The sequence below is a fragment of the Leguminivora glycinivorella genome, chromosome Z (assembly GCF_023078275.1).
Source record: "Leguminivora glycinivorella isolate SPB_JAAS2020 chromosome Z, LegGlyc_1.1, whole genome shotgun sequence".
NCBI classification, from domain to species: Eukaryota; Metazoa; Arthropoda; class Insecta; order Lepidoptera; family Tortricidae; genus Leguminivora; species Leguminivora glycinivorella.
The window spans coordinates 5,375,692-5,396,790 of NC_062998.1; the positions used below are offsets into that span (position 1 = coordinate 5,375,692).

A 21,099-nucleotide genomic window follows, 5' to 3' on the forward strand; every position below is an offset into this window, starting at 1 on the left:
GAGGTACTTTGTTTAGGACTGTATTCATACATGGATTCAATGACCTTAATACGTATACTCATAATGTATAACGAATGACTAAGTTATACTTATACAAAGCCTCAATAGTCTTGTTACTTGATATACTTACACTTCCTTCCTGGATGATAGATTCGTTTACCAAAAGAGTATCTTATGCTTAGGAGTTTGCAATGATGAAAAATTCACAAGTGTGCTTATCCTCAATATATGATAATAAGACTTTTTAGAATGATTAGATTATTTTTTTTTAGCACTTACCAAACGTGCCCAGATTATTATTTCCGTAATAAAATTGGAACCTCGTTACACATGGGTTCAGTATGGGTTATACCCAAGAGGCCAAGAATATTTCCGGCATACTAGAATGCTCGGGAAAATTACTAAAATTAGATTTCATAAAACGAATTAAGTACATTACGAAAGAACCATGGTTGTCGGAACATTAGTCATACCATGGGTATTAAGGTTTTCAATAGCTGCGCACATTAGTGTTATACACTTTTAAAGTTGTAGCCGATTGAGCGAAATTTTTCTTCGCTACCAAATTTTGCCATGTCATAGCCATAAGGCAGTAATTGTAATATTCACTGTCTATTATGTAATGCTGTAATTGCCGGAAATAAATAGTGACTATTTGGATAAGGCATTAATGAATGGATCAGTTCCTTAACTGTTTTCTATAATACCATATGTAATAGTATCATGTCATGCAAATCAATATATCAATATAATGTACCTATGTCATGTCGATTATTCTATGATACTGAAAAGAGATAAACGAGTTGCGAGGAATTTGACACACAATCCAAAACTTAAGTTTTTCGCTTATACCCTAAAAGTACCTAATGATACTGCAATAACCCTACTTACTGGCAATTGCAGAGTCGGGGTCAAAACATTAAAAACATACTAAGTGTATTAAATTGAATATTATAATGAAATAAACGTAAACATAAGTCATGACCTGACCTTGTTAGGGGGATGAAATAAAAAAGTAACGGGTTTTTCATAATTTATTTTAATATCATTATGGGTATATACATAATAGGTATATACATAATAGGTATATACATAAAATTTAAAAAAGTTTCAAACTTTCCTTACCGACGAAATATTTTGCGTTGTTTACAGTGTTCAGCTCCTGCTGTGAACCGCTACGCATCTACAAGCAGTATCGCTGTCTCAATATATTAAATAGGCTTCAAATAAGGTATTTCGCTTAATATGCGTTTTATTGTAAGGTAAAACGCTGCTATAGTGAGGAATAGTTTTGTGTTACACTCGGGTGCAAATGTATTTTACTTCTCGTGTGTTAAAAAACTCGCAAGTTCAGGATTCTATTCTCGAACCACTCGCTTCGCTCGTGGTTCAACTGAAGAATCCTTTCACTTGCTCGTTTTTCAATTCCACACTCGGCGTTAAAATACAACTTTGCCCCCTTGTATAACAAATAACTATTTTAGTCTCCGAGTTCAATATTTGTCATTTTGTTATTTTTTTCTATACTTAACTCTTATAGCAATTTATCAGAAACTTTTAAAATTATGTGTTAAGTAATTTTTATTAAATTATACCGTAACGCTTGCTTGTGTGCGGTCTGATTGGCCTTGTCCATAATTACGTATAATTGTAATTTATCATGTATAAATTGCACAAATTAATTTCAAGTAAGTATACCTAATAATTTATGTGTGTAATCAGCTATAAGTCATATTAAGATTTTATTATAATAGGTACGTCTACAAAAAAATAGCTAATTTAAATGAGAAAACTCAATATAAAAATATGAAAATTAACAAAATGATTCGCGTACAGAGCGAACCATGTTTGTTCAGTTTGTTGTTAAATATCGTAAATATCAAGTTGTGTGCACTTTGTCCCGGCATCCATAGTCCGTGCCGCTGTAAGCGCTGCGCCGCTCGGTACGGTCAAATAGTCGGCCGCCTGCTGCAGCGCAACCAGCGATGTATTGGTTGTATGACATATGATTGGACGCGGCGCCGGCCGCCGGCCGCCCGCGCACTGCGCGGCGCAGTCAGTACACTCCACAGTCCTTGCCACGAGACGCGTGCTACAAAGCCAAACTAGATTCCGCTTGCAATGTACGATAAATAATTATCTTGTGCCACTGTATATGTGCTGACTGCTGAGTGCTTCCGTGTGTTGTTGTGGTAACATACAATAAATCGGTGAGTAAAATGACTTTTAGTGCATTATTCTTCTCCGCATCAGCACCCGCTTACAGATATCACTGAGGCAAGTTACCTACCACACCACACCTACACATACATGACCTAACCCTATACCTTTATTTACGTTTTGATTGCAAACTTTTTTAAAAATAACCGTAACCGATTATAACCGTTTCTCGGTTATTTTTCGGGCAAAACCGAAACCATAACCGGTTATAAACTTTGGTCGGTTATTGGCATTAGGAACATAATTTAATCGGCAAAACTAACTTCATTTTTTAATACAAAAATATGTAACTAACTACCTTTAGGTATTCACTAAATTTACAGTCTAAAATCTACATTGAAGCAAAAATTATGTGTAGTAGGTACCTATTTTCCTTTACCTAAACGCAATTAAAGATTAAGTTTTGAACCTGCCTCTTCTTATTATTAATTTATTTATCTAGGTAACCAACAGTTAACTACGATATCAGCAGCTAAATAGTAACACAGAGCAAATGATAGAATCTCACTTAGGTATAAAAGTATAAATAGCAACAAGCTAGACCTTGAACCTTGAATATGTTATCCACCTAAGGCGTTTTAACTTTGAGGAACAGCGTGAGATACGAGATTTTTTAAAAGTAGTGACGATATGCCATTCTCATTCACAAGCAGGACAGGTAGGTACTAATATGAACGTAGGAACTATTGAGTAACTAACCTATAAAATAATAATAATATAATAAATATTGGGGACACCTTACACAGATCAACTTAGCCCCAAACTAAGCAAACCTTGTACTATGGGTGCTAAGCGACGATATACATACTTAAATACATAAATAACATAACATTTTAACTCTTCCGTCGATGTATATATTAAAAATAAGCACTTTCGTTAAAAATAATATTTCCCTTTTCCCGCAGTACTCTCGTCCATCAAATTTACGTCCTGATACTAGATTAGCCCGTCCAAACTCAGACATGAAAAATGAGCGCGTTACAAAACACGGAGAAACTAAAAAGCAAAAAATAATAAACCTTTGAATTCAGATTTCTTATCGATTGCAATAATCTAAACATCCAAATTATAAACAAATCAATTACTTTTGTAGTCGGTACCAGACCTGTTCATCGCCTTGCTATTCCTGTTTGGACCACCCAACCATACGCAGGCTGGTACCGACTCCAAAAATAATTGATTTGTTTATAATTTGGATGTTTAGATTATTGCAATCCGATAAGAAATCTGAATTCAAAGGTTTATTATTTTTTGCTTTTTAGTTTCTCCGTGTTTTGTAACGCGCTCATTTTTGAAGGCGGTTTTATTTTTTGTTAAAAAGTTTATTTATTTGTTGATTTTTAGTGGTTCCTATTGATATTTTATGTATCAGTCCGAATATATGTACGGTAGTGAAAGAATTATCCTTTAACTCCTAACCATTGAGGAGTTGACCTTCCATCATCAGCTCAGCCACATAAAGTTATCACCATCAGGCGTAAATACTGGTGTACCTTTGAAAAATACACTAGAAACATTACATGTGCCTATAACATTTGAGGAGTTCCCTCGATTTCTCCAAGATCCCATCATCAGGCCCCGACTTGGTGCCAATGGGACCATCTCGGGGTTATACCTGATCGAATGAAAAAAAAAATTTGAAAATCGGTCCATGATTCTCGGAGATATCGAATAACATACATACAAAAAAAAAAAAAACATTCAGTCGAAGTCGAAAGTCAGAACCTCCTCCTTTTTTGAAGTCGGTTAAAAATGGTCCACTCTGGTCCATTCGGCATGTCAGTAAATATTTTTAACAAAATCCCAAAGGTAGAAACTAATATAAACAGATTTAAATATAAATTGAAACAATATTTAATTAGTAAAGCCTATTATTGTGTTCAAGAATTTTTAAATGAAAAATAGAATTCTTTACCGAGCGCAGACTAATTGAGTTGAGGGTCCCAATAAGTCGACACTCTTATAAGATGGTGAGGGTTCAGGCCTGGCTTAACAGAACAACAACAACGATTCCAATTGGATTTATTTAGACAACACAAGAGTTACACGCAGGTTTACACAAATAGTCTTACACAATGTAGTCTAGTAACACTAAGTAACACGAATGCCGTGAGTGGTATATCTAGCACTGTACACTGTTGCTTTCACTGAACTTCACTTTGACTATGGACGCGACGGTAGCGGGTGTACCGAAAAGAGGTGACGTAACGAGACGTACTCCGAACCGGGCTCACGCCTTGCTAGTAGAAGACTCTCCGTGTGTGATCGGAATTGCGACCTTACGCCAAACGCAGGGGTTTACGCAATGTGTGATCGGAACGGGCTTTCTCCGTACTTAGCAAGGAGCTATCTTAGGCCTAGAGTAAGGTCCTAGTTAGGAGCAGACTGGGATGTCAACTGACTTGGGATGTGTCCCGGCGGGCTTTTATACCACCCGACGGCGTGGGTGAAAGCGACGCTTCCTTCCTGAGTAACGGGACGCTGGACCCGCGCATCTGCAGTGGCCGGCCATCGCAATGTAGAAACAATGGTGCGGTACCGTTGGAATCGGAAGGGCCGGCGGAACCTTCTACCTGCGTTACGCGTGGGAAACTTGGTCGTGCTACAGTCTCCCCCTCTGGATCCGACGACGTCCCGGCGAGGAGCCAGCACGAGGTAGCACTTCTCCTTTTCCATCGATTTTGCTTTTACATGCCCCTTGGGCTTCTTAGTCTTCTTCTTGAAGTTTTTGAGTGGCTGGAGTGGTGGTTCCGTAGGGGCCACCACCTCTTCATGATATAGCGCAAACGCTGCATCTTGGGGAGGTTTAATCTTCTCCGGAAAGTCACTATTCCGAGTGACTATGCATGATGCGAGCTGACGTTGTGACTTTACGTCAGAGCTATCTTGTTTTGGTGCAAGTTTAGCACGCTCAGCATGAGCTGGAATGACCACTGCTGGATCACGTGGCTGCAACTTCAAAGCTTCCTGACTATTCTTGTCTAATGGTTCTTTTCTTTCTTCCGTTGAGGGAATTAGCGTGTAGCCTAATTCAACTTTTGTAGGGCTTGGCCCTATTTCACCAGGGACGCTTGGGGCCCAAGAACATAGGCCGACGCTCTGGTCTCCTGGATTTGCATTTCTGCAGCAATTAGGACACTTGCTGCGAACGACGCCGGGTCTGCCGCATCCGTAGCAACTGATGCCAACCGGTGCTGATGGAGCAACCTTGCTCGCATCTCCCCCTGCAGTTGAGCTCATCTCTTGTTGTTGTCGCTTCTTTGTGCGACAATCTGCTTCGGCGTGCCCGTTCTTATCGCAGTACTCGCAGCGTTGTCGGCCTGAAGTGTTCCGTTCATTGTTTGAAGGTACTGAGGCAACATTTTCTTCCCAGCTCGTCTTCTTTTCCAATAGGATTTCTTCAGCGCTCCGTGCGAGTTTCAGAAGTTCATCGATCGATTTGAAAGCGCTTCTTGGCACCATTTCCCGTATATTCAAGTGGAGCTGACCATAAATCATATGGAGTTGATGGGTCTCCGGTGGGATTGGTGCAGGCAGCTGGGCTATGAGTGCCCTCTTCTTTGCGACGAACTTCTCAGTGGGGGTTTTCGCATCCTGCTTGAGTTCTATTATCCTCTGATACAGGATGTCCGCTGGTATTTTCGGGGCGAACGCGTGCCGAAGCCGATTCTCAAAATCCGTCCAGGACTTGACGTCTGACTTGGCACCTTCCCACCAGACAGCGGCGTCTCCTTTTAAAAGGAGGGTAAGCCCTTCGAGAGCGTTCTCGTCGTCAATGTTCTCGATTTTCTTGTACACGTTGATAGCTGCGAGAAAAGTCTCTGCAGCTTCGTTTTCGCCGGTCCCGTCGTATACTGCGTTGCATCGTGCGAATGACCCTTGTCTGCTTGCCGGTGCCAGAGCTGCGATGATGCGCTGGAGCTGTTCTTCGGTCATCGTGAGGGCCATCTTCGCTCTGTGTTGTGCTCGTGTTTTGGGTTCTGAAGCCAGGGCCACTTAGTTGGGCGCCAGTTGTAACAGGCGGTAAAGGGGTGATGGTGTTCCCTTTACCGAGCGCAGACTAATTGAGTTGAGGGTCCCAATAAGTCGACACTCTTATAAGATGGTGAGGGTTCAGGCCTGGCTTAACAGAACAACAACAACGATTCCAATTGGATTTATTTAGACAACACAAGAGTTACACGCAGGTTTACACAAATAGTCTTACACAATGTAGTCTAGTAACACTAAGTAACACGAATGCCGTGAGTGGTATATCTAGCACTGTACACTGTTGCTTTCACTGAACTTCACTTTGACTATGGACGCGACGGTAGCGGGTGTACCGAAAAGAGGTGACGTAACGAGACGTACTCCGAACCGGGCTCACGCCTTGCTAGTAGAAGACTCTCCGTGTGTGATCGGAATTGCGACCTTACGCCAAACGCAGGGGTTTACGCAATGTGTGATCGGAACGGGCTTTCTCCGTACTTAGCAAGGAGCTATCTTAGGCCTAGAGTAAGGTCCTAGTTAGGAGCAGACTGGGATGTCAACTGACTTGGGATGTGTCCCGGCGGGCTTTTATACCACCCGACGGCGTGGGTGAAAGCGACGCTTCCTTCCTGAGTAACGGGACGCTGGACCCGCGCATCTGCAGTGGCCGGCCATCGCAATGTAGAAACAATGGTGCGGTACCGTTGGAATCGGAAGGGCCGGCGGAACCTTCTACCTGCGTTACGCGTGGGAAACTTGGTCGTGCTACAAATTCTATTTTAGTTAAGTAATAAGTATACTTACTTAAAAAGAAAAAAAAAAAAAAGGAATAAGTAGTATGTAGTACATTTTACTTAGTTTTAAAGACTATATTATATTAGAAGATTAAACATTACCTATATTGCTATGCCCTCACAGGGTTCATGTTGAGACTGTACTTCTTCCTCGGTTCCTCATGGCTGAGGGTCGCGACCACATGAGGTCGTTATTTTTCGCACCAAAGCTCTCCACTCCACACGGTCTTCTGCAGTCCTCATAATAGGCATAGTTAAGTGACATCAAATAGCGTTAATTATCAGTACCACTACTCGATACTAGGTGGTAAGGTAACTGTGTCTCGTCTGCCAAAAAAATAACATTAGAACAGTTTACAACTTTTTCTTTTAACTCGTGCTAGGTATTTATTTAATAAAACAGGGGTAAAGTAAATGTACTGCAAATAACAAACAAAACAAATTAAAACTATTTTAAACTAAAAGTGAACAGCTAAACTAAACTAAAATTAAAACTAAATTAAGTAATAATTAAGTTCCGTATATACATATAAGCAGAAGGAATGAAAACAGAATACTAATTAATACTATTGTAATATTAGCTAAAAATTGGTGAGCATTAGACTCTTCGTCCGTCGCGACATCTATTGACAAGTAGCAGTACACAATTGCACATAATTATTGATTTAAAAGGCTAACACACTACAATGTTGCCACTTTTTTATTTCTACTTTTTTGGTCAGACTGTAACTAGCCTTTTAGGAAAACATTTTAAATTACAGCCAACCAAGGACTCCATTTAAACAGTCAACCATGGCGTCAAAATGTTTCTTCATGGCTCACCGGATACTGGCCACCAAGAATTACCCCTACAGCATGAGAAGGCTCAGTGGGACGCCGTGGACGAAAGAAGGCATCATAAAGTCACCACTGAAGCCTATAGAGGTCCCGAATTGCACGGTGCACGAATACATTTGGCAGAATCTGGAGAAATGGGCGGATCGAACGCTGGCGGTGAGTAAACAATGGGCACTTTTGTATGGTGTCCCATGGATGAACAACTCCTAAATAGTTTGTACATTTGGATCACGTCTCCGATTTTACCAGATTTCTATAAATTTTCGGTAACAAAAAAGGAAAGTGTCATGCAAACAACCTAGGACATTTTGGGAAACCTAGTGGATCTTGCTCAGCATCCATGGACTCTATCAGCCTACCATTTTTTTATCAAAATCGGAGACGTGATCCAAATGTACAAACTATTCGGGAATTGCTGGGATACTGTTGAGACATATCTCATTTTAAAGCTCTTAATTGTAGTAATGATTCATTGTATGGCACCTACCTTAGATAACTCGCAGGAACCGAGATATGAATAAAACAATAAAATGCAGCAAATTGTTACGCAATACTTGTTGTTACGCAAGTGTTAGTAGCGACATCTATTGACAGATAGCAGTGATAAAAGCTAATCGTTTGAAGGAAAATTGATACAGATGTTAATGGGAAAAGCTTTTCCTTCGTATTTTTCCAGAAACGTTCGTATTTGTCATGCTAATAGTCAGTACGTCGTGTATGGCCTTGTAAATAAAGTATGTTATTTTTTTTGGTCTTGTCACAGGCGCCACCCTACATACCTACATTATGTAAGTGCTGAACTTAATTAGTAACTGTGACGCTATCAGTTTCTTTTTTTATTCAGTGGGTAGATAACAACATTAACAACAGCCAATATTTTCTTTCCTGACGAGCTTGTCTGAGCATTCATTAATTGGTTTGGAATTTTTATGGATTCCCAATCTTTGTTACACACTGTACTTTCGTTGTTTTTGTCTATTTATAAGTGCATAGTATGTTTGTATCATTTGTAACTGAAATTAACTTTTCGTTTAACTCTCTTTGTTATTTTGGCAAAGTAATTCAAAATCTTTGTAAAGATATTTTTGTCATGTAGACTAGACTCAACAAATTTTAGGCCTTACCAAAGAGGATCGAGTATTATAGAGAGTTACTGTCAAAGTAAAATGTGTAATCACAGTGCATAGACTGCCATCTCTCGACACAAGCTTAAAACTTTTGAACCTCAGTTTTGACAATTTGGCCCATATTGTTAGCTTGATATGTGTTAAAATGTCAAATATTAATATTAGCGCCATCTAGCCGAGCGTTCCTCAAAGGTGTAACGCCATCTTGGCCACCATACCTTTTTCTCTATGGCTTTGAGGTACTTTTTTTTCTTAGACCATGGCCGTCTATACGAAGTTTAATTATATAGGTCTGTGGGCCTTACTTATTTGCTGCGTACATGACTATTTAGTGATGCCCTCATTACGTCGGCTTTATGGAAAAGATTCCATATTAAATTGTATAATGTCAAATTAGTTCCAACGACCGCCGCTAGCATTAATGTCGGTTGTCGTTTAGGAAATTCAGCGCGACTCTGTCACGCACGTTGCCAATGGGCATTTTCGCGAGAAGAACCATCAATAATATTTTTTATAAGGTAGGAAAAACATTAACCCCCTTATTCATAAACGTTAACTAAAGCTATCAAGCCGATAAAGTTCGTTTGTCCCTTTCTATCACACCAATACGTCGGGAAGGGACAAACGAACTTTATCGGCTTGATATTGATAACTTTAGTGAACGGTTATGAATAAGGGGGTAAGTTTTTTGGATTTTTCTTGAAAAAATGCCTAATACCTGGGATCATCTAAAACCCATCACAGAGGGCCTACCACAAACCACGACCCAAAATTTACCTCTTTGTACTGCAGAGAGGTAAAACTTCGTGGATTCTATCTGGACACTGTTTCTAAAGTTTCTAAAAAAATATTTTGCACGGAGAAAAAATGTAGCAAATGGTATTTCCAGGTCTGCGGCTCGACAGGGCGGGGCTACACATACTCCCAAGGCTACAAACTCTCATCAGCATTCTCCGCCAACTTGCGAACTAAGCTACAAATAAGAGATGGCGACACTGTCGCGGTGATGCTGCCGAATGTGCCCGACTATCCCCTTGTGGCTTTAGGGGTATTGGGCGCTGGTGCTATTATTACTAGTATTAACCCTATTTATACTGCACGTAAGTGTATTTTCCTTACTATTATAATTTTAGAGAGCGGACAAGCTGCCGGCGGATGTGTCGTAGTTGTCAGCTCATTGAGCTAATATTTGTCGTTGTGTGCGTGCCTGATGATGACACGATTCGTTGGTCGTTCGCATGTAGGCATGGAAATGAGGCGCGTGTATTGCGCAATGAGGCGCCGCCTGTCGGGATAAAATGTTACTGTGCCTCCTCATTGCAACTTGTAATTTCATGAAATGGGCCCCAGGTTTAAAGAATTCGCGACCGGCGTATTCAATATCATCTGTGGGTACGATGTTTGTAAAAAGACTTAACCCATTATTTACTATAAAGTATAAAAATTTAAACTTTGTTTTTTATCATGCAGAAACGTCTGCGAGCGATATTACATATTATATTATGGCTCCGGCAAAGCCAGAAGTCGCAGGTTCGAGTCCTGCCGGAGGTGTGAATTTTTCCGTTAATAAAATATGTAACCTTGAAACTTTTATTTTCCATTTCAGACGAAGTCCAACGACAATTACTACTCTCCAAAGCCAAAATCATCGTCACTCTCCCAGAAACAGTAGACATTGTCAAAAACGCCCTAAAAATGGCTAAACTAAACCTACCAATAATCGTAGTCAAAACCGATGATGTTTCGACTCCAGAAGGAACAATAGTCTTCAACGAACTGACTGAGAATATAGACTTGTCGTGCCTAAAAGAAGTAAGGAGGACGGCTAAAGATGTCTGTTTTCTGCCGTATTCTAGTGGTACTACTGGAGTGCCTAAGGGTGTGGAACTGACGAATGAGAATCTAGTGGCCAATATGGTGCAGATCAACGATCCGGTGATAAAGACGCATAATGATACCACAGGTAAGTAAGTTACTAACCAATTAGATGTCAGTGTAGTCAAAGATTCCACTTTGTTTCTTAACACAGTGACGAGAATGCTTGTATATTTATACCGTAGATGAATAAGTAAGGGAAGAGTTGTATAGGCGTAGTTAAGTGACATCTATCGACTATCGCGCGTCAATGACGCGTCAACTAGCGTAAATTATCAGTACTGCTACTTGTCAGTAGATGTCGCGACGGACGAAGAGTCTAATGCTCACCAATTTTTAGCTAATATTACAATAGTATTAATCAGTATTCTGTTTTCAATTCCTTCTGCTTGTAATATACGTTGTAAACTGTTCTAATATTAAATTTTTGGCCGACGAGACACTGTCGCCACCTAGTATCGAGTAGTGGTACTGATAATTCACGCTATTTGACGCGTGATTGTCGCTAGATGTCACTTAACTATGCCTATACAAATAACCCGCATTTACTGATGTATGGAGTTACAACTCGTCCCTTACTTATTCCTCTATGATACGCCCAGTTTCTGACACAGTGCGTCATTTTTTGTCTGGTAGTGAATATGTTAAAGATTTTTTTATGTTTCAGCATCTCACCAAGACTCTGTGATGTCAGTGCTGCCCTTCTTCCATATCTATGGGGCGGAGGTGATCATGTTCCACAAGCTGTCCCAGGGCATCAAGCTGGTGACCCTCGCCAGGTCATACATACATGCACACACAAACATACAGATTAGTTAGTTAAATAGGCTACTAGACTCTTATCGAATTTGGCACAAGAAATGATTGTTTCCTGTAGTATTTAACATAAGAAACCAATTTTTATAGATTTTGGGTATTAAAAGTGTATGGTGGCTACGTATTTTCGATTAAAAATGTGTGTAATATTTTTTTAACTTTGGCCACCGAAAACGCTGTCAGACATGTAGTGACGTCATATGACCAGTTATGGCTCCTAAGATACATGCCTTTTGGGAACCACTGTTTTAACCCTTGAATGTAATGGTTTTGCCTCAATAAACGATTTTCATTTTCAGATTCCAGCCGGAACTGTTTCTGGACGCCTTGGAGACGTATAAGGCGAACGTTCTGTTCACGGCTCCTCCTATAAGTAAGTACAATAATTGCAACACTGACCACAGGAATCAGTAACGGAAGAATTCTAACTCCAAACATCAGTAAATGCTATTTATTTGTATAGGCATAGTTAAGTGACATCTAGCGACAATCACACGTCAACTAGCGAAAATTATCAGTACTGCTACTTGTCAATAGATGTCGCGACGAACGAAGAGTATAATGTTCATCAATTATTAGCTAATATTACAATAGTATTAATCAGTATTCTGTTTTCAATTTCTTCTGCTAGTAATATAAGTTGTAAACTGTTCTAATATCAAATTTCTGGCAGACGAGACACTGTTGCCACCTAGTATCGAGTAGTGGTACTGATAATTCACGCCATTTGACGCGTGATTGTCGCTAGATGTTACTTAGCTACGCATATACAAATAACTCACATTTACTGGCGTATGGAGTTCTTCCCTTTCTTATTCCTCTATCCATCATTTACAAGTGTCATGTCAATACAAACACCCGGCATGCCCGATCTTCCTATGTCTGTGCGTCCACTCGATGTATGAAAGACCTAGAAAATAAGACTTTTTGAAAGGACACTCCCCAACCAGCCTATCGTTTTCCAGTACTGATGATGGCATCGCATCCAGCCAGCTCCTCAAGGAAACTGCAACACCTGGAGATCATCATCAACGGAGCGGCCCCCTTGGCCGCCGCCGATGCAGATAGGCTGATACAAAAAGCTGAGGTGAGTTATCGGGAGTACCATCCGCTGTCATTATGTGACCTCACTATAGTCACTGTGACCAAAGAGGATCGAGTATTATACTTAGGGCTACTTGCAGCAACGAAAATGGAGGGTTAACCCACCATTTTATATGGAATTTGACAGATGACAGGTGCACCAACCACTTAAATCAGGGTTAGTGGGCTGTCATCTCTCAAATTCCATATAAAATGGTGGGTTAACGCGAGGGTTAATCCTCCATTTTCATTGGTGCAAGTGGCCCGAGAGTTACTGTCAAAGTAAAATGTGTAATCACAGTGCACAGACTGCCATATCTCGACACAGGCTTAAAACTTTTGAACCTCAGTTTGGACAATTTGGCCCATATTCTTAGCTTGATATGTGTTAAAATGTCAAATATTTTTACTAGCGCCATCTAGCCGAGCGTTCCCCAAAGGTGTAACGCCATCTTGGCCACCATACCTTTTTCATTATGGTTTTGAGGTACGTGTTTTTCTTAGACTTTGTCTGTCTATACGGAGTTACATATGTCTTTGCTATGGCAAAAAAGATGACCCTGATATACGGCCTTATAAGTTAAAAGCATAGAGGAATAAGCAAGGGAAGAGTTGTGACATCTAGCTCATCCACTCATCAATCACGCGTCAATTAGCGTAAATTATCAGTACTGCTACTTGTCAATAGATGTCGCGACGAACAAAAAGTCTAATGCTCAACAATTTTTAGCTAATATTACAATAGTATTAATCAGTGCTCTGTTTTCAATTCCTTCTGCTTGAAATATAAGTTATAAACTGTTTTGATATTACATTTTTAGCAACGCAGCGCTGGTGGCATCTAGTATCGAGTAGTGGTACTGATCATTTACGCTATTTGACGCATGATTGACGTGTGATTGTCGCTAGATGTCACTTCAAATAACTTGCATTTACTGATGTATGGAGTTACAACTCTTCCCTTACTTATTCCTCTATGGTTAAGGGGCTGACAACACCCAATTGCGTAAAATTGATGTTACTTGCGCAGTTTTTTAAGACAAACTATTAGTTTTAGTAAGGCAAGTAAATTATATGTTAATATTCATTATATTTCAAAGAACATAGCCGTACTCGATACACGATTTAATGAAATCGGCTCGATAGAAAAAAATTGCAAAGATTGGTCTCGAGTTCGTCATTAAACGGTTGTGTGTCGTTCAATTATTCACTTAGTTGTCTTTAGTTAATATTATAATAACACATATATACATATCTAAAACACTAACGAAACATTTGGCACAAATAATGCATCTTTCTATTTTATTTTAATATTTTTCCGCACTTTTCGTACAGTCCGCCCTCTTTTTAGTGACATCGCGCTCTCACTTACTCCCATACGATTAGACAGTGTACGCTAGCGTCAAGGCCATTGGGTGCTGTCAGCGTCTTAAAAGTCCTTACTCGATGGAATCCAGAAAGTATCAGATTTTGTTGTTTGTCCGGTGGTCACTTTTGAGTGAGCGTTTTGATGCCGGGTAGACGTTTCGAAGCAGTATCTCCCTCCTGAAATAGGAAAAAAGATTTACTAAAGTTTCTATCCAACCTTGATTATAATGGGCCCTATTTGGTGACAGCACTTTAGCGGTAAGTACATGCGACTTTCGTTCCGGAGGTCGCGGGTTCAAACCCCGGCTCGCACCAATGAGTTTTTCGGAATTTATGTGCGAAATGTCATTAGATATTTGCCAGTCGCTTTTCGGTGAAGGAAAACATCGTGAGGAAACCGGACTAATTCCAATAAGGTCTAGTTTACCTTTCGGGTTGGAAGGTCAAATGGCAGTCGCTTTCGTAAAATACTCCTATATACATATACCTACGCCAAATCTTGGGATTAGTTGTCAAAACGAACCCCAGGCTCCCATGAGCCGTAGCAAAATGCTGGGATAACGGAAGGAGGATGATGTTCATGTAAATAAAGATTATTTTTATTTTGTATATTTGCAGAGGAAAATGGACTTCAGGCAGGGCTACGGTCTCACTGAGACCTCGCCCGTGGTCACAATGACCCCTAAAGCCTTAGAAAACTACTCGTGTGTCGGGCTGCCTCTGCCCAACACCGACCTTAAGGTCGTGGACCCCAACACCCTGAAGATCATGGGACCTAATGAGGTGAGTGTCAAAACACTTATTTTAGTTATTTTACTAGCGTTTATTTGCTTAAACTTTCCTTTTCCTTCAAATTTTACAGCCTAATTTGAAACTACTATTGTGTCTGTAAAATGATTACTGTTTAGCGTAAAACCGCCTGCTGTTTACCTACCTTTGTGAGTGTGTTTAGTAAAACGTCCCACTCTGTCGGTTACCATTAAGGCGAGATTTACTTGTATCTTTATATGAATAAACTGACAAAGCGGCTTTATAGCAATCGACTAAGTGGGACGTTTTGCCGTGCACACTCACCTTTATTGAAGTGACACTTCTACCGTGACTTCCAGTGACAGCGTTAAACGTTTAACACTCAGTGTTGCCAACTCGTATTTTGAAATGCCCTTTCATATTTTTAACCCCCGACGCAAAAACGACGGGGTGTTATAAGTTTGACATGTCTGTCTGTCTGTCTGTGTGTGTGTGTCTATCTGTGACATCGTAGCTCCCGAACGGATGAACCGATTTAGATTTAGTTTTTTTAGCCTGAAAGCTGAGTTAGTCGGGAGTGTTCTTAGCCATGTTACATAAAAATCGGTCTACTAAGTATGTCGCGGTTGGGGTTTTTTTCAAAATTTTAATTTTGTGATTACGTTATTGTATACATACCTAATAAACAATATTCACAGAAAGGCGAGCTCCTAGTCCGAGGCCCTCAAGTCATGAGAGGTTACAAGGACAACGAGAAAGCGAACAAGGAAGCCTTCACAGAAGACGGATGGTTCAGGACAGGGGATTTAGCTGTCGCTGACGAGCAGGGCATAGTCACTATTGCTGACAGACTTAAGGAACTTATCAAGGTAAGTACCTACTGACGACACTGATGTGAGGTATCTCGATTTCAAAAAGATACTACAAATCTTCGAATTTGTAGGACTTGATCGAGAGTTGTAGTAGGTGGCGATCACAATAGATCAAAAATGGTCGCAGTGACACATAAAGGCGCTATGAAGCCTTACTTAGCCCCTAACAAAGAAGAAGAAGTACTGACTTTTATTATCAAAGGATAGTAAAAAGTTAACAATCAGGAAAGGGTAGCGAAGATCAAGGATTGAGGAATTTCTTAGCAGTAGATGGCAGCAGGACCCTGTTAGGACTAGAGTTGGCTGTGGCGGACAAGCAAGACATAGTTACTATTGCTGACAGACTCAAGGTACTGTCTATTTACTTGAGAAAGAAGCTTAGTGAAATGCTGATGGACTTGAGGAAGTACGATAGTACTCTATAGTATACTGTGGTTATTAGTCAAGGTTAGTATGTGATTATATTTAGAAACTTATATAAGAGCAACGAGAAAGCGAACAAGGAAGCCTTCACAGAAGACGGTTGGTTCAGAACAGGGGACTTAGCTGGGCATAGTCACTATTGCTGACAGACATAAGGAACTTATCAAGGTAAGTACTGACTTTTACATACTTGCCTTTTACCACTTAAGGTACAGCGGGGCTGAAATTTTGCACACATGTAAATCACGTGACAATGCAATATTATGGTATCATGGAGCTGATCTGAAGATGAAGCAGAAAGGTGGTAATGGGAACTCTGTTATGAAACGTCGTACGCCATCGAGTAAGGGGTTTTTAGAAACGTCTCGGAGAGCAGTAGATGACTGTATAGTCGGCGATAAAAGCTTGTGCCTAAAATGATTTTTTTGCAAAAAGACTTACCTATTTTTCCAAACCAGACCGTGATCCCAAATAGGTATACCTATTTCACTTGAAATTATTGTCCTCACCAGGTCAAAGGCTTCCAAGTGCCCCCAGCAGAGCTCGAAGCTGTTCTCCGCGACCACCCCTCCGTCGCCGACGCAGCCGTCATCGGCATACCCCACAAAACCCACGGAGAAGCGCCCAAGGCCTTTATCGTCCTAAAGAAAGGACACCAGGCGCAGCCGGGAGACATAAGCGGCTATGTGAAAGAGAGGTAGCGGAGTATAAGAGGATCAGTGACGTGCAGTTTGTGGATAGTTTGCCGAAGAGTGCCACTGGGAAGATATTGAGGAGAGAGCTTAAGGAGAAGTACACGTGATTCAAGTTATAATCTAAGATCTTTAGCACAGAGGAATAAGTAAGGGAGTTGTAACTTCATACATCAATAAATGCAAGTTATTTGTAGTGACATCTAGCGTCACTCACGCGTCAATCACGCGTCAAATAGCGTAAATTATCAGTACCACTACTCGACACTAGGCGCCAACAGTGTTGCGTCTGCCAAAAATCTTATACTTTTAAACGAGCAATTCTTGTATATTTATTTATTTATTTATATATTTATTTATTTATATATACCGACGATCTCGGAAACCGCTCTAACGATTTCGCCGAAATTTGTTATGTGGGGGTTTTCGGGGGTGAAAAATCGATCTAGCGTAGTCTTAAATCCCGGAAAACGCGAATTTTCGAGTTTTCATGAGTTTTTCTTTCGCGGTAGTAAACGTAAAATATGGTCGTTAATTTCGCCGCGCGCGCATCGATTCCGCTTAGCTCAGTCGTACGAGGTCGGTCTAATGTATGCAGATAGATCGTAGGTGTAAGGGTTTCGAATCCCGGCCAGAAATAAAATTTTTGTTTTTTGTTTTTTGTCTTTTTTTTTGTTTTTGTATTTATAAGAGTTTTTTTTTATCTAAAGACGTGATATATTAAAATAGAACCGAGCGAAGCTCGGTCGCCCAGATATTGTAGTATTAAACCAGTTTACAACTTATATTACATGCAGAAGGAATTGAAAACAGAGTACTGATTAATACTATTGTAATATTAGCTAAAAATTGGTGAGCATTAGACTTTTCGTTTGTCGCGACATCTATTGACAAGTAGCAGTCCTGATAATTTACACTAGTTGTAGTGGATGATGCTAGATGTCACTACAAATAACTCGCATTTACTGATGTATGGAGTTACAACTCTTCCCTTACTTATTCCTCTATGATCTTTAGGTATTTAAGCAAATGTAAACAGAATCTACTCTCGTAAGTGTTAGGTGCACTCAGGGCACGCTCGGAGCGATCGCTTTGGCGGGACGGGGTGGCCCCTGCGCACGCTATGCAGCGCGGACTCAGCACACTTGTATGAGCTTCAATTGTTTGACATCACAGACGAAGGATACTATAGATTTGACGTAAGCGTACACCCGTAAGGGATAGATATAGAATAATGGAGCGAATTTAAGAAGTACTTTAAAAATGGCTGACAGTTTACCATAAACAACCTACGTAGGTAATTTGGGCGGATAATAAGCTTGACAAGTCACATACTTATTTGTTTGCCACAAACTCGTTTGTGGCAGCGGCGGAAAAGTGAAACTATGACAAACACAAAAAATAACATTTTGCTCTCTGTCACTCTTATTATAATTTGTATGTGACCATCTCGTTCGGTAGTGGTATTATTATTTGGCTGTCTAGTCTATAGTATCCTTTGTTTAAGTTTGACATGCACGCCGCACGCCCCGCCCCGTTGCAGGCCCAATATGAGCGTGCACGAGAGCCTTTAAACAGTTGAGGGTAAATGAAAAGATTGCCTGACCAAAGAATGAGTTTAAAAACAGACCGCTCAGTGACAACTTACTACAAATTATTAGTTTACTTTTTTAAATACCTAAAAGAACGGAATTTAGAGAGGAGCAGGACGGATGTGTCAATGATTAAAGAAAGTGTCGCGTCTTCGATATATCATGTGATTTTTATAGAACTTCACTTTTTTTTTCAACTTGAAGACACCGAAAGATTCACTACGCATTCGCTTATTCTAACCAAATTTAATTACACAATTAATTCTAACTACGCATTTCTGAGGGCAAAATAAAGATAAAATGTTATATGACGTTAAGCAATTTTCAGCAATTTTTTTTGTAATTTTATTATTTTTGCAATTAATAAAATATTTAAAAAAAAAACTTTTCTCAAACATGCAATGAAATATTGTCTTTACGTTCCTTAAAATGGGCTGGGAAGTATCGCTTTTTGGGCGCAACAACTCGAGAGGACTGTAAAGGGATTTCATATTATTTTTTAGGCCTAGCAAAGTAACTTTTTTTTATAAAATATTGTCCTTTAGAGCATTTTTTTTTATTTCATTGTATGTTTGAGAAAAGCACTATACATGCCTCGGCGTGAAAACGGATTCCCGGCCTCGTATCCCTATCCCACTTGGCCGGAAATCCTCATTTTCCCGGCCTCTGATGTAATGTACTATTTTTGCAATGAGTCACTAGTTACTTTTTGATATTAATTGGTATCAACGAGGATACTTAGATTATGTCCTATAACGGCATCTTCGCCATCAAAACAGCGTTTTGTTCTGAGGAACAATAAGACTAATAAGTAGCTACCTAATTGTTATTTTTTTAAATGCTCATAATTCAGAAAGTAGGCGAAATCCAGAAAAGTTTATATGTCATTTTACTCTTTTGAAATGATGAGGAATACGCTGTTAAAATTATTCGGTTTCCTAATGTTACACTGTGTATTTAAGTAATTAATTTTAAGCATAACAAACATTCACGTTAACGTATCAATATCATGTAAATTACAAATAAAATTGAGGAAATTAGAATAAAATCACTTATAAAACTACATATTTAAGAATAAATTACCTTATATATAAAATTAACCTTCAAATCAAGAGTGAACAGGCATCTTCTGGGCGAGCTCACTCCATCGTAGGCCACGTCTTTGCCTTTGGCTGGTCTGTGGCCAAGAGTAAGCCCATAAGAGAATTTTTTTATTATAAAAAGTTAAGTAATTAAATTTTTTATACGCGATGCGATTTTATACGATGAGAGAATATAACGTACATATTTTTTAAAATATATTTTTCTCAAACATGCAATGAAATATTGTCTTTACGTTCCTTAAAATGGGCTGGGAAGTATCGCTTTTTGGGCGCAACAACTCGAGAGGACTGTAAAGGGATTTCATATTATTTTTTAGGCCTAGGCCTGCAAAGTAACTTTTTTTTATAAAATATTGTCCTTTAGAGCTTTTTTTTTATTTCATTGTATGTTTGAGAAAAGCACTATACATGCCTCGGCGTGAAAACGGATTCCCGGCCTCGTATCCCTATCCGGCCTCGCTCGCATGCTCGCTCGGCCGTATATACCCACTTGGCCGGAAATCCTCATTTTCCCGGCCTCTGATGTAATGTACTATTTCAAGCTTAGACTAGATATCAACTATAGGTACATAAAACTTAAAAAACAAAAATACTTACCAACTGCTGTACTTATAGGCATAGGCAAAGATTCAGTGAAAAATCCAAAGTTAAATCTTGAATTTTGTGACAAAGTCAAATTAAATAACTTAGAAAATGAACAATTTTATAACAAAGAATGAATTATACAATATTAGTATTCACATTTTAGTTAAGCTAGAATCATGAAAAGAATTCTCTTTATAGGCAGATAAAGTCTAACGGCCCAGCCACGACATTGGTCTAAGTGCGACAGCGGTGAGCGCCGTGAGCGGCCGCCATAGGTGCGAATGAAAAGTCCCATCGCTGTGTCTCGCTCCAATGTATGGCCGCCGCTCACCGCTGTCGCGCTTAGACCAATGTCGTGGCTCGTGGCCGGGCTGTAAGGCCTGAGTGGACGCTCGGAGCGGAGCGGGCGTTGGGGCGGGCGAGCGTGCGTCCACGTCCACTATAAGCAGCGTGGACTCAACAGGCAAGCATGGTCGCGCGATAAATGATATAACTTCAGGCCGTCCGTTTCGCACTATTTGCAGTATTTGCACACCTCGGACACTGGCAATCAAATATATGAAAGAAGCGCGTTCGTACGCACACAGTCTAAGCTCGGGTGAACGCGTATCATACTTATTTAAAAATATTTTAAGCGGGGTACTCACGTGTTAAGTCGATATAGCGTTCGACATGTTTCGATCCATTTTCGAGGATTTTTCTCAAGAGTAGCGACCCCGCCTTTACATGTCGAGCCTTTACTTGTATGAACGAGATATGACAGGTCGCCTGGTCGCATTTTTGACAGGCCATAACTGTGAAGTAACCACCCGTCGCGGGTGGGCGACACTCGGCGGTGAGCGGGAGTGGCCATACTGTACGATAGTACTCTTTATTATACTGTGTTATTTGTAAGTGCGATAGGGACGGCCTGATGTTTTATCGTTTATCGCGCGACCATGGACATTTGTATGAGCTTAAATTTTTGACATGCACGTCGCACACATCGCC

The 21,099-nt window shown here is 40.0% G+C and overlaps 1 pseudogene; it reads left to right on the forward strand.

Moving 5' to 3' along the window:
- Positions 1-2,027: 2,027 nt before the first annotated feature.
- Positions 2,028-17,089, forward strand: LOC125240778 (annotated as a pseudogene).
- The last annotated feature ends 4,010 nt before the right edge of the window (positions 17,090-21,099 follow it).